Source organism: Macaca nemestrina, chromosome 4, assembly GCF_043159975.1.
Source record: "Macaca nemestrina isolate mMacNem1 chromosome 4, mMacNem.hap1, whole genome shotgun sequence".
NCBI classification, from domain to species: Eukaryota; Metazoa; Chordata; class Mammalia; order Primates; family Cercopithecidae; genus Macaca; species Macaca nemestrina.
Window position 1 is genome coordinate 12,826,374 of NC_092128.1, and position 12,317 is coordinate 12,838,690.

Sequence of the window (12,317 nt, forward strand, 5' to 3'; positions counted from 1 at the left end):
AAGTATTTGAATTCTTATGTCTCTGTGGAGCCAAGCATTCCACTGACTTTATTGACACAATTAAAAATTGTTGGTCATCTAAATATCTAATGATGTTTGTGGAGGACTAAGTAGGAGTAACCATGTCTTTCAATGTTATGCAATGAATAAGCATTTGCCTTTAAAGGTAAATAGAAAATTTATGGAGACTTGCCTACTCCTGGAATAAACTGAGTTTTAAAAGTCATTGTTTGGTCTTAGAAAGTTCTACTGTATATAGTACTGTGTATTCACTGCGTAATTAATATGGTGTTAATGGGACTGATTCAGCACTTTTTATTTGATCTTTGTTTCTTGTTAATTTAAAAGGATGCTTTCTCCTAGTAAGAACTGCAGATTGGATACAATATGGAAAATGAAGAAACACACAGATGACTAACGGGAGGTAAACTGCCTCCTCATTCTATAAAATCCTCCTCCTGTAAAATAATACAGCAAATGCATCCTTATGGATTATAAAATGTCCCTTTGCTATTTGAATTACCACAGACTGTCAAAAGTCAATGACCACTTGCCAAAACACTCCAGTAAAGAACTGCCATCAGCCATTTCTAAGAGCTCAAAGAAACAAGTCATAGGAAAAAATACTGTCAGAAAGCATAACTTTTCAGAACAGTCTACTATTTAACTATGCCTCTCCATTTTAACTATCACACTAATCTCCACTAACATAGCATTAAAGTATTTTCAACAGAAGAAAAAAGGCAACGATTGAAAGTATTACCATTTCAGTAACTCAGTGAGTGCTATTCCATGGATATCTCAAGCAGATCTGAAACAATTCTATTTCCCAGAGAACCAAACTAAAAGACATGCAATAGACATCTATTTAATTATTTTGTAACAGAAATGATATACCTGCGGGTGTATTCTTCTCCAAAAAGCATTCTGTTCAGTTTGCACTCATTTCTCCTAATGAGAAACAACAAAACTCAATTTAATGACACATATAAATACCTACACCACCTCTGTGCCATCTAGAATGGTCTTATTTCATGCCAGTATGAGCTAAGAGCCTGCTTTAATCTGTTTTCAATGCACTTTGTCAGGTTTGAAAATTATGTCACATCATTTGTAACAAAACTGCCTCTTTCTTCATTTTGTGTTAATTAGATATGGACATCTGGAACTCAAAATACTTAAAGTCATAAGACTTTAATTGTTGCCAGATCAGAGATTCCCTAGAGTATAATGCTATGCTCTTCCTATCCAACTCCATTAGAGTTTATATTTTCACCATTATTACAATTAGAATTTAGAGTTAAGCTGCTTCTTCCTTCAGTTATCACTATGACTTTTAGTGAGAAGGTAGGAATTAGTAAGCCTGTTTGTTCTGGTCAAACTACACGGTCCAGCAAAACTGGTAATCCAATAAATGGACTTACAACAGTCCAACCAGGTGTTTATTAGATATGATAAGCATGGAATTTCTTGTTTCTGAGAGTGAATTCATTATTGATATCTATATTAACTGACATTTGCAAATAATTGAAGACAGCTAATAATGATTTGAACACATGTCTCCTTAGTTGGAAGTAAGGTCAGTTAAAGCTTGAAAGTAGTAAAACTAAGTGGACCAAACGTACACACACACAAACCCACCCATCCCTCCCAGCCCCACCTCCCCCAAACACACAGCATGACCAGAAAAGACAGTGGGCAATTTGCATTATTTTGGAAGTAGAGTAATGGAAAATAAGAAAAGAATAGACATTTTCTCTCTCCCACTGCTCACGTCCTCTTTACATCAATAGATTTTTTAAAAATGTTAGCTTGATCCCATGAGTAGTGGCTTCATTAGCAGTGTATGCATTCTTTATCTGCATCCCGAATATTAATTGAGTAGCTACTATTATTGGGTTTGGCATTATGCTACATAGAAATTATGCCTATGACTGAGACAGATATTACATTGGTGGTGAGTGGTTGGATAAAGGGACCAAAATAAGTCCACATCTTCTTTATGTTAACATTGGTTCAAGTAAATCTTGACTGGCTATTTTTCCCAATATCTTAATACATTCTTAAAATTAATATCCTCAACAAATATTAAAAATATTGTTATCACAATCATCATTATTATTTCAGAGTTCTGTAAACAGTCTGCCACAAGGTAAATTATCTCAAAAGTCTGCCCAAATTTTGGAACTTAAGTGAAAAAAGGAGTCAAAATATTTAGTCTTAACACTTTGAAGTGATTGGATGAAGCACCGGAAAAATTCAGGAATTTTCAATAGGTTAAAAAAAATGGTATATATCTAGGTGAGTGCCTAGGAGTAGAATTTCCTTCTGTAAAGGAAGCTGTCCAACTATGCCCAGAAATCAATGAATGCCTGCTGAAAAGTCGGTCAAATTAGAGTAGATATATTTGCCAGTCTGATTGCACCCTGTAAGAAGGCTTTAGCACCTGCTTCTCTGAAAATATACAAGATGTCTGGAATGTTATTCTTTAGTGAGCATGAACAGGATGAAGTAGAGTCCCATAGTAAAACCTCTGGTGAGCAGAAAAATCTACCTGGATTTTGGGCCTTTGGCCCTGATAATTGTCCCTGGGCACTGTGAGATACTTCACATCATAATCAAGTATCAATTAGAATGCCATAATGAGGAAGATGCATAAACTCAAAGGGCCTTCCAAAATTTCACTTTATTTTGAAGGTCTCAGGGAAATGCATGACACTTAGCGTTATTTGGACTAAACACCTTGAATATATTGGTGAAGAAACAATTCATGTTTCGGCTGTTTAATGTTAGTAGGAAAGGTAAAGACAGCAAAGGGTGGCTTAATGCACTGCTAAACGTATTTTCAATTACTATAAGAAACTGGGAGGAAAAATGGTGAAACTAATTTGTGTATTTAGAATATAAAACTTGACCTTAATGTTTATTGCATTCTTCTTGTTTTGCGGGGTGAGGTGGGGGTCACAGCCCAGCTCTGTCACCCAGATATTAAGTGAATTTCTTTTGAGTGTCGTAATCACATAGAAATTAGGAAGAACCAGACGGTCATTCAGGAAGCAAGTTAGAGTGGGAATTGAGCCTGGTCTCTGGGATTTGTGTATTGGCTTACAAACTCTTTGTGTGACCTTACCCACACGCTGGATGCTTTCATTTTCTCACCTAAAAGATCAGAGTAGTATTTATACCCATAAAATTTGATTATTTGGAGAATTAAATATAATTTATATATTATACTGGGCACAGAAAGTATTCGCTACAGAGTAACTACTGGTACTATTATTATTAACCAGATAAATTAATATACCTCAAAGTTCTAAACTGAAGTTCTCAAATCTTAAGTTTATCCCTCAATATATTCATATTGCAAAATCATTTAGATATTTTTCTGGATTAAAAAATCTCTCAATGAGAAGTTATTTCAAATTGAACATTAAGATCAATTTATGTATTAATGTGAAAGCAGTGTGAAAAAATAAAATGCATATTGGGATAAAATTTTGGAAATGCATTTGGAATTTGAAAGAACTATGAGAACGTACAGTCTATAGAAATATAAGGCAAGGTGTGGGGCTTGTGAACTGAGGTACATATTTTCCAACAAAGATCACTTGTTAAGATTTTGAAAATTATCTTTATTTCAATGAAAAGAGAGAAAAATAGAGTGTTTAAAATTATTCTAAACATTAAAGTATTACTACTCCATTGAGAGTAGACATATAGGTTGTCTAAGCAACAAAGAGGACCCATTTCCTAAAGCAATAGTTTCAGGAGATGAAGGAGAGGGGAGAAAAAGGCCTTTCAGTGTTACAGGCTGGTTACAGAGAGGCAGTTAGGCTTTCAAAACTGCAATTCCAGAAGTGGTTGCTGCTGAAATATTCAATTTTATGAGTGGATTGTTTCCTGAAAAATCCAGGATTAAGTTGGACGGTAGTTGGTCTAATCACTACATCTACCCAAAGTAGACTGCCTACAGCAGGCTTTAGGAACTAGGACTTGTCACAGTATAATCAGCTCACAGTTTGCAATTTATCATCAAAGATTTGTTTTAATGCAAAATACTAAACTATAATAGGAAGACTGTTGAGTACATTTATGAAGCACAGTCTTATGGGCAAGGGCTTGAAGACCTTTAGATTTTATAACACAGATAATTTGATTTGATAGAATTGAGTAATGTGTCTGAATCACATAGGCCAATGTAGATTTTGCTGACTTTTGTGTAAAATTTGTGATATGAGTAGCTAGGCTGTGGAAAGTATCTTAGTCTGAATTTAGAGATGTATGCTATTACTACTTTAAAAGAAGATTATGTGAAGTTTTATGTGGACTTTTCTTGTCAGACAAGTTATTTAAACTTTTATCCTTCTAGTGATGTCATGATTATACATTTTAGACCACAGGGAATTGGGTAGAATTTACTCCCAAATAGGAGATCAGTAAGTCCACAGAAAATATTTGGGTTAATAAACATCAAGAGTGAATATGATTTCATCCCAGGGGAACGAGGGTGAGTGAGAGAATAGAAGAGGAGATGGATGAAATTCCATAAAGAATTGGGCAACAGCCTTCATTCCAAATACAATTTCTTTGATTTGGATTAGAGATAGAAATGACTTGAACTGGAGGGTTATGTCTATGTCTGTGACTTCCTCTTGGAATGGGGCCTGTCAAATCTTTTTGGTAGTAAGTGAATACAGAGGTGCGTATTGAAATCGCAAATGAAAACGATAGTCATGACCATTGGATTCCAGCCCTGGGATATTATCTGGTTCTAAATAATGAGGGAGAGGTATTGTGATACTTTATTCAGGTACTTAAGAGGAGATGAGCTTGTATGTAGAGAACAGATGTAAATAAAATTAAAAATGATTTGTGAGGACTACAGAAAGAAAAAAAGGCAGTAGCTGATACAGACAATCATCTTTGGTCTAAGTGGAACTAGAGAAATATTGTGAAATGCTCCAAATCTACTTAATGTTGACACACATGTATGGTACTTCATTTGGTTTCTAAGAAAACCTATAAAATCCTCAAACTTTCAAAATAGCGTGAGACTGATGATAATGAATCTTGTGTAGACAGCCATGGGAAGGATGCAGAGTTGTTTTATTTGGGGTAAAAGATGGATTTAGACATTTAACAAACAAGTTTGCCTCAACTGTCACATTCTAGAAAAAATTCAGCAACTCAGTGGAATAAAAAGGAAGATGGAATTAGGGTGGTGATAGACAAAATATATTTGGAAGAAGGGAGTTCATCTAGAAGAACTTACAGACTTTGTCTTTTTTCCCAGGGTTGATAAAAGTGTATCATTCCGCCTCACCCTCAAGGAGATATTTCTGGACCAAGATCAACTATAGTATCTTCAGTTGACTTAAGGAGAGAAAACCCTTGCACTAAGAAGCTTTTAGTGTCAGTAAAGACAAATGGTACACTCCAGCCATATTGAATATTAGGGCTAGTACTATACGCTCTGTCTAGAAAAGAATAAGCTCGTTTCTGAGATGTAGAGTCTAAGATGATGCTGGCAGGTCCCATTTTCTTTATAGTTAATGTTCTTCTAGACATGTAGCAAATTGGAGAGTACATTGTTTTAATGGGGTTCATGTGAAAGCCAAAAATCAACTTTTAGTAGCAGCAACATCATTTACAACAAATAAAGGTTAAGAAAATATACCACCTAGCAAATAAATTATAAACATTTAACCCAGTTTTAGGAGATGGTTTCTGTCTTAGAAAAAAAAAAGACCATAAAATGGGTGGCTTATAAACAACAAGCATTTATTTCTCAGTTTTGGAGACTGAGAAGTTCAAGATTAATGTGCCTGCAGATATGATGTCTGGTGAGAGCTTGTCTCTCATAAATGGTACCTTCTAGCTGTGTCCTCCGTTGGTAGAAGAATAAAAATTCTCCTAGGCCACTTTCATAAGGACACTAATCCCTTTCACGTGTGTTCTGCCCTCATAATGGATCCAACCACCAAACATGTCATCTTCTAATAGTATTAACTTGAGGCTTAGGATTTCAAGATATGACATCTGAGGGTACATATTCAGACTACAGTAATTTCTGAATTATTATCTCTTTACATTCCATACAATATGATGTCTGCTTGTTGAATGTCCAAACATCTGAGATCCTCAATGTTTTCCTGGAGTATTTCTTGGAATTTCATATTCAATTTTCCTCATTAGTTTTTGAAAATGCTAGATCTACTGACAAAGTTGAATGACATTAGGTAGCATCCAAAACCCAATCCAGTGATTAGACTGAAGTCAGCAGTCAGACAGACCAGAAAAAATAATATAACAAACAGGGCACATTATTCTGGAGAATTTGGACATTTTAAGAGCAAAGTAAACAACAGAACAAATGATCATTTATTGTTCACATGGTAGGAGTAGACATTACTGATTTGAAACTAAAGATTACTAAAAATATTTTTTTATCTGCAAAGATAAATTGATTTAAATCTCTCTACAAATTTATTTACTATGTCCTCAATTTGCAATAGTGGAGCTATACAGTGCAGCAAAATTTAAGATGATAATTACTGCCTAAATGTTTTAAGCTAGTTGGCATAGTTACTGCCAAAACATTTACAGTTTACTTCCATAGTTCTTACTGCACTCAATTTCATGTAAGCATGCACCCTGCCATCAAACAATAGGAAACTCTAAGTCCTCTTTTACTTTTGCAGAGCTGAAGGCAATTATGGGACCTAAAGTTGTCTTTTATATCAAATACCGCAAACAAATCATAAATTTTACTTCAGTTTGAACTATGTGATGATTATAAAATACATTTCAGAAACGGTTTTAACTATATGCTTTGGTATAAACATGTTTAATTCTTCTTTTCAAAAATGTTTCTCACTTGAATATATAAATTTTAAAGTTCCTCTATTATAGCAATTCTGCTAAGATCCAAATAACTATGTTATTACAATTGAATGATCATCATGGTAGTTTATGTGATCATATAATAATTAATGATAACTTAGTCTATTGAAATTTCCACTTGATTACCATTTATCCAGGAATAGGGAGGAGAGAGAGGAGATGATTTTTTTCATTTATATCTTGTTTAAGAATATTTCTACTGTATACTAGCTCATATATCTGCTTTAGTATGTTGAGTAGATTGAACGTAATTTAATCTTTGTTTGAGAATTCATTAATTTGATAATGCAATTTATCATTTCAACTTTATGTACTAAAATTGAATTAGATTGAAATATTTCTGATTCCAGAGTTAGTGTGACTGTATGTTAAAATTGCTTTTTCCCTACTTCTCTTCATCTCCTTAAATCTTCAAGAGTCCATGGAGCAAGTTGAAACTGAGGTTGCTTACCACTTGGAAGGCAACTCTTTAGTCCCCTGAAAGACTGAATAGGAATAAAGCTGTGTCTGAGAGGCAAGAGAGATGAATGGAGCAAACTCTGCCTGAGATCTTTAGGGCAGGCTGATCTAATTTGGTCAAGAATTAGCCCAAACACTAGGTAGTAATAAATAGTAATTTTTAAAATATTGTCTTGCTTATATTTCTTTGGGACTGGAATGCATGTATAGCTACTCGTATAAGTCTAGGCCTCTATTGTCTTAAAAATTTAACTTCAAATATACCATATGTATCCTAATTCAAATTATTTGATCTTATGTCATTTTCATAAATGCCAAGTATGGAAGACAATGCTATTTTTTGTGGAGTTTCAGTTACTGACATTTAGGTAACAACATTTGGTTACTGTAAGGATTATGGACTGACATGTTGGCATTTTCTTTCTTTAGAAGGTTCTGGAACTTTTTGTTCATCATCTTGGAATCCCTAGCCGAGAATAAAAATAATTTAACAGACTTCTATACTGGGAGTGACAGAAACAAGTTAACTATAATTTATTTCCATGTGAATGTGTGAGTGTAGGGGGGATGGCATATCTAACTAAATAAAAGGAAGGCACATGTATCTAATTTTTACAAGGCTATGGATGTGATACTCATTATTTTAGGTATAATCTACAAATGTGCTTCACATTTAATCGATAATAAGTAATTTTATATGCTAACACTCCATTATGTAGAACACTTTTTATAGTTATGTAATTTGAGTGTAAAAACCACTATCATCTGCTCTTAACACATTTGAAATAAGACAATGGTCATTTTTACAATTTATGGCATCTTGAGTTAACGAGAAGACCTTTCTTCATATTACTTTTTAAATTCATGTACTGTGGAAGTGTTATTCACGTTCACATTGGGGTGAATAACCAGAAGGATAGGCTCAAGGGAGACTTTTCTGTTCTCTATTCTGCTAGAGCCTATTACAAAATTCCACCAGAAACAGAGAGGAATGAATTGGGATGGGAATAGTTTAAGCTTACCTTTAATATACACTCAATAAAGTATTCCTAACTGATTAGAATGCAGTTCTTGTTCTAAGTCATTTGTTATTAGTTAACATATGCAATCAAAGTGTCTTAATAAGAATTCTCTCAATTTTATTGACCAAGAAACTGTAAGAACATTTTTTTTCTTCTTGTTAATGTTGGTCCTCTGATAGGAAAAAACATAGGAAAACTTTACACTAAAATAATCAACTTCACCCTAAAATGATTAACTTGCCTAAGATAACTCTGATTATTGTCCAGTGCCTCTGTACCCAGGAGGGTGAACATATAGAAAATTAAACTGAAATAGGAACAAGACGTTTGGTGACCTCACAAACGTGTTTGTAAAGAACCACAGCTATTGTATGAAATCAATAGTGGCTTCATGCTTTCTCCTCTCAGCCTTCCCCTGGAAAGTCACCACCACCACCACATCAAAAAAATAGCACAATCTATTCCATCCTTTCTCTCTCATACAACTTGACATCTTTCTTAGTGTACAATTTGCCTGTCATTTACCACTCACTAAGAGACACAATCAGGACTAGTGGAGAAGTGGGGCAAAAGGGGAAAAGAAGCACATACTGAGGTGTGCCGGGCTCTCTTCCTGTGGAAATGGCATTGACGTTATTCCCCTTTGACCTCAATGATTTCTAATTCACTAGGTTCACAAAGATTTGTCCTTTCATGATTCAAAAAACCTCTAGCCAGAATGTTCCCAAAGTTCTCATTCAAAAATAAAGTAGGATTTTATACAAGTAAATTCAAATTTCAAACCTGAATCCAACATCCCTGTCTTCAGTGATGAAAATGACAATTGTATTTCCCTAAGGCTCTGGTGAGGACCTTTCCTAATAAATATAGTATTTAGTTAAATGGCAGGACGGTTAGTCTTTATGGAGACAAGCACTGTATTCTGTACCACATCGATATATGATTCACTATGTGAAGCAATCACAATAATTCATTTCTCAAATTTCAGTTCTCAACTTAATCCTCCTCCTCTCATTTCATTCAACATTTGAAGATAATGTCAAACTTGAAAAAATTGCTTTAAAATAATTAACAAACTAATTACCTACTCCAGGTTACTCTGAAAAGAGTCACATAGAGAGAAGTTAGGTAACTTTCCCCCTTATTTGACTTCAAAGACCATAGAGTGTATGGTTCTTATTTTCAGGAGACAGGGAGAGACAGAAAGAGAGAGAGAGAGAGAGGGACAGAAAGAGGGATATTTTAGCTTCTCCAAGCAAAGTGAGGAGGAAGGTTACCCAGATAATTACTGCCATCAGATACTTTTGCTTGCTTATCTCTGTTGAAGACCATCTTCTGAATAATTACCTTTGGCTTCTCTCTACTGGCAGAAATTGCTTATCATAGGAGGAAATTTAAAGACTACGATGACACTATTCCATTTCTCATTTTATAATAAACAACTACAATAAAAAACAGAAACAAAACCAAGCAAACAAAATATCATCGGAACATAAAATAGTTTGTAAAAGTCTGAGCTTTGAAACTTTTATTCCTGAGTTCAGACCTTTAGCTCATATTCCACAGTGTCTGTTACATTAAGTACATAAAATCAATGGACCGAAAGTAGGTGAAGAAAATAGTACATTACAACATAGTCATTTTAGATTCCTAAGAATAATAATATCAATTTTAAACATAAGAAGTATATCAAATGAAAATATTATATCAATTTTTGTACTTTTTACTCTTTTTCACTTAGTTCTGTGAATGCAGAGAGTGATCAGTTAACTTCAACATTTATTAAACTTTAACGTGTATTAAAACATTAGAGGAAGGGTTTCAAAACCCTTAATATTTAAATTAATCCCAAGATTATACTCTTGAATAGCATTTATTATTAAAAAAACTTTAGAGAAGAAATCAAAGGAAGAAAACAAGATAAATTAAAACTAAAAAGTTTTCCAAAAAATGTGATTTATGGTTCATAGTTCCATGGTGAGCAGAGTACGAGATTAAGAACAACATGCACAGATTGGTTTTAGAACAAAAAGGTGAGTGACTTCTTCCTTTGCTCTAGTAGGAAATACTGGTAGATAACATGGATATTTTGAAACACTAAAGAGAGAAAACAATGACTGACTAATCCAAAATCCATCAGTAAGTCACTGTCCAGTCAAATTCTGCTTTATATCACCAAACAATCTCTACTGCCTTCCACATAAGGGAAGAAAGTACAGAAAATGCAGTACTTACATTGAAAATAAAAATAAAAAGTGAGAGAATATATTTATACATGATACCCCTGAAAAGGGGTTAATATCCAAAATACATAAGAAACTCAATAGCAAGAAAACAAATAACCTGATTCAGAAATAAGCAAAGGACCTGAACAGACATTTTCAAAGGAAGACATGCAAATGGTCAATAGGTTTATAAATATCGAGTATTACTCATTATCAGGTAAATGCAAATTGAAATCCCAGTGAGATATTACCTCACACCTGTTTGAATAGCTGTTATCAAAAGGATATATTATGATAAGTCTTGGTGAGGATGGAGAAAAAATGTAAATACATAAAAAATACATTATAAACAACGTAAACATACAACCATTATGGAAAATGATATGGAGGGTCCACAAAAAAACTAAAAATTGTGTTAACAAGAATAAGCCAGGCACAGAAAGACAGATACTGCATAATTTTACTCATATGTGGAATCTAAAAAAGTTGATTTCGTACCCCAGGGGTTGAGCTGGGGTACCTGGGGATGTATTGGCCAAAGAACACAACATTTCCTTAGATAGGAGAAATAAATTTAAGAGACCCACTGTACAACATGGTAACCATAGTTAATAGCATATTGTGTTTTTGAAAAATGCTAAGATGGTGGATGTGAAGTGTCAATTTACAGGAAAAAAAAAAAAGAGAGAGAACAGAACTACCATATGATCCAGCCACTTCTGAGTATATATCCAAAAAACCTGAAATCAATGTCAAAGGGATATGTACACACCCATGTTCATTGCAACATTATTCATAAGAATAGCCAAGATATGGAAAAAGTGGTAGTGTTCATAAGCAGATAAATGGATAAAAAACATGGCAATATACACAATGAAATACTATTGGACCTTAATAAAAAAAAGAAAATTCTGTTCTTTCTGATAATGTATGAACCTGAAGGACATTATGCTTTGTGAAATAAGCCAGGAACAGAAAGACAAACACTACGTGATGTCCCTTATATGTGGAATGGAAAAAAGTCAAACTCATAGTAGTTGTTATGCTTTAGCTATGTCCCCACCCAAACCTCATCGTGAATTGTAGCTCCCATAATTCCCAGGTGTCCTGGGAGGGACCCGGTGGGAGGTAATTGAACCATGGGGGTGAGCCTTTCCCTTGCTGTTCTCTTGATAGCGAGTGAGTCTCATGTGATCTCTGATGGTTTTATAAAGGAGAGTTTTACAGATGAGATTTTCCCTGCACACATTCTCTTTCCTGCCACCAGGTAAGATGTGACGTTCCTCCTCCTTCACCTTCTGCCATGATTGTGAGACCTCCCCTGAGAACTCCCCTAGCCATTAAACCTCCTTTTCTTTATAAATTACCCAATCTTGGATATGTCTTTATTAGCAGTGTGAGAACAGACTAATACAGAAGTAAAGAGTAAAATGACAGTTATCAGGGGCTAGGGGGTGGGAGAAAATGGGGAGTCGTTTTTAGTCAAATGGTACAAATTTTCAGTTAGATAGCAGAGATCTATTGCATGGGAGAGCAACAGTAGTCAATAATAACATATATTTCAAAGAAATTTAGCAAATCTCAAATATCTCACCACAAAAAGTGATAAGCAAGTGAGATGATTGATATTTTAATTATCTTGATTTAATCATCCCACATTATATACATATATCAAAACATCACATTTTATCCCGTAAATGTATATAAT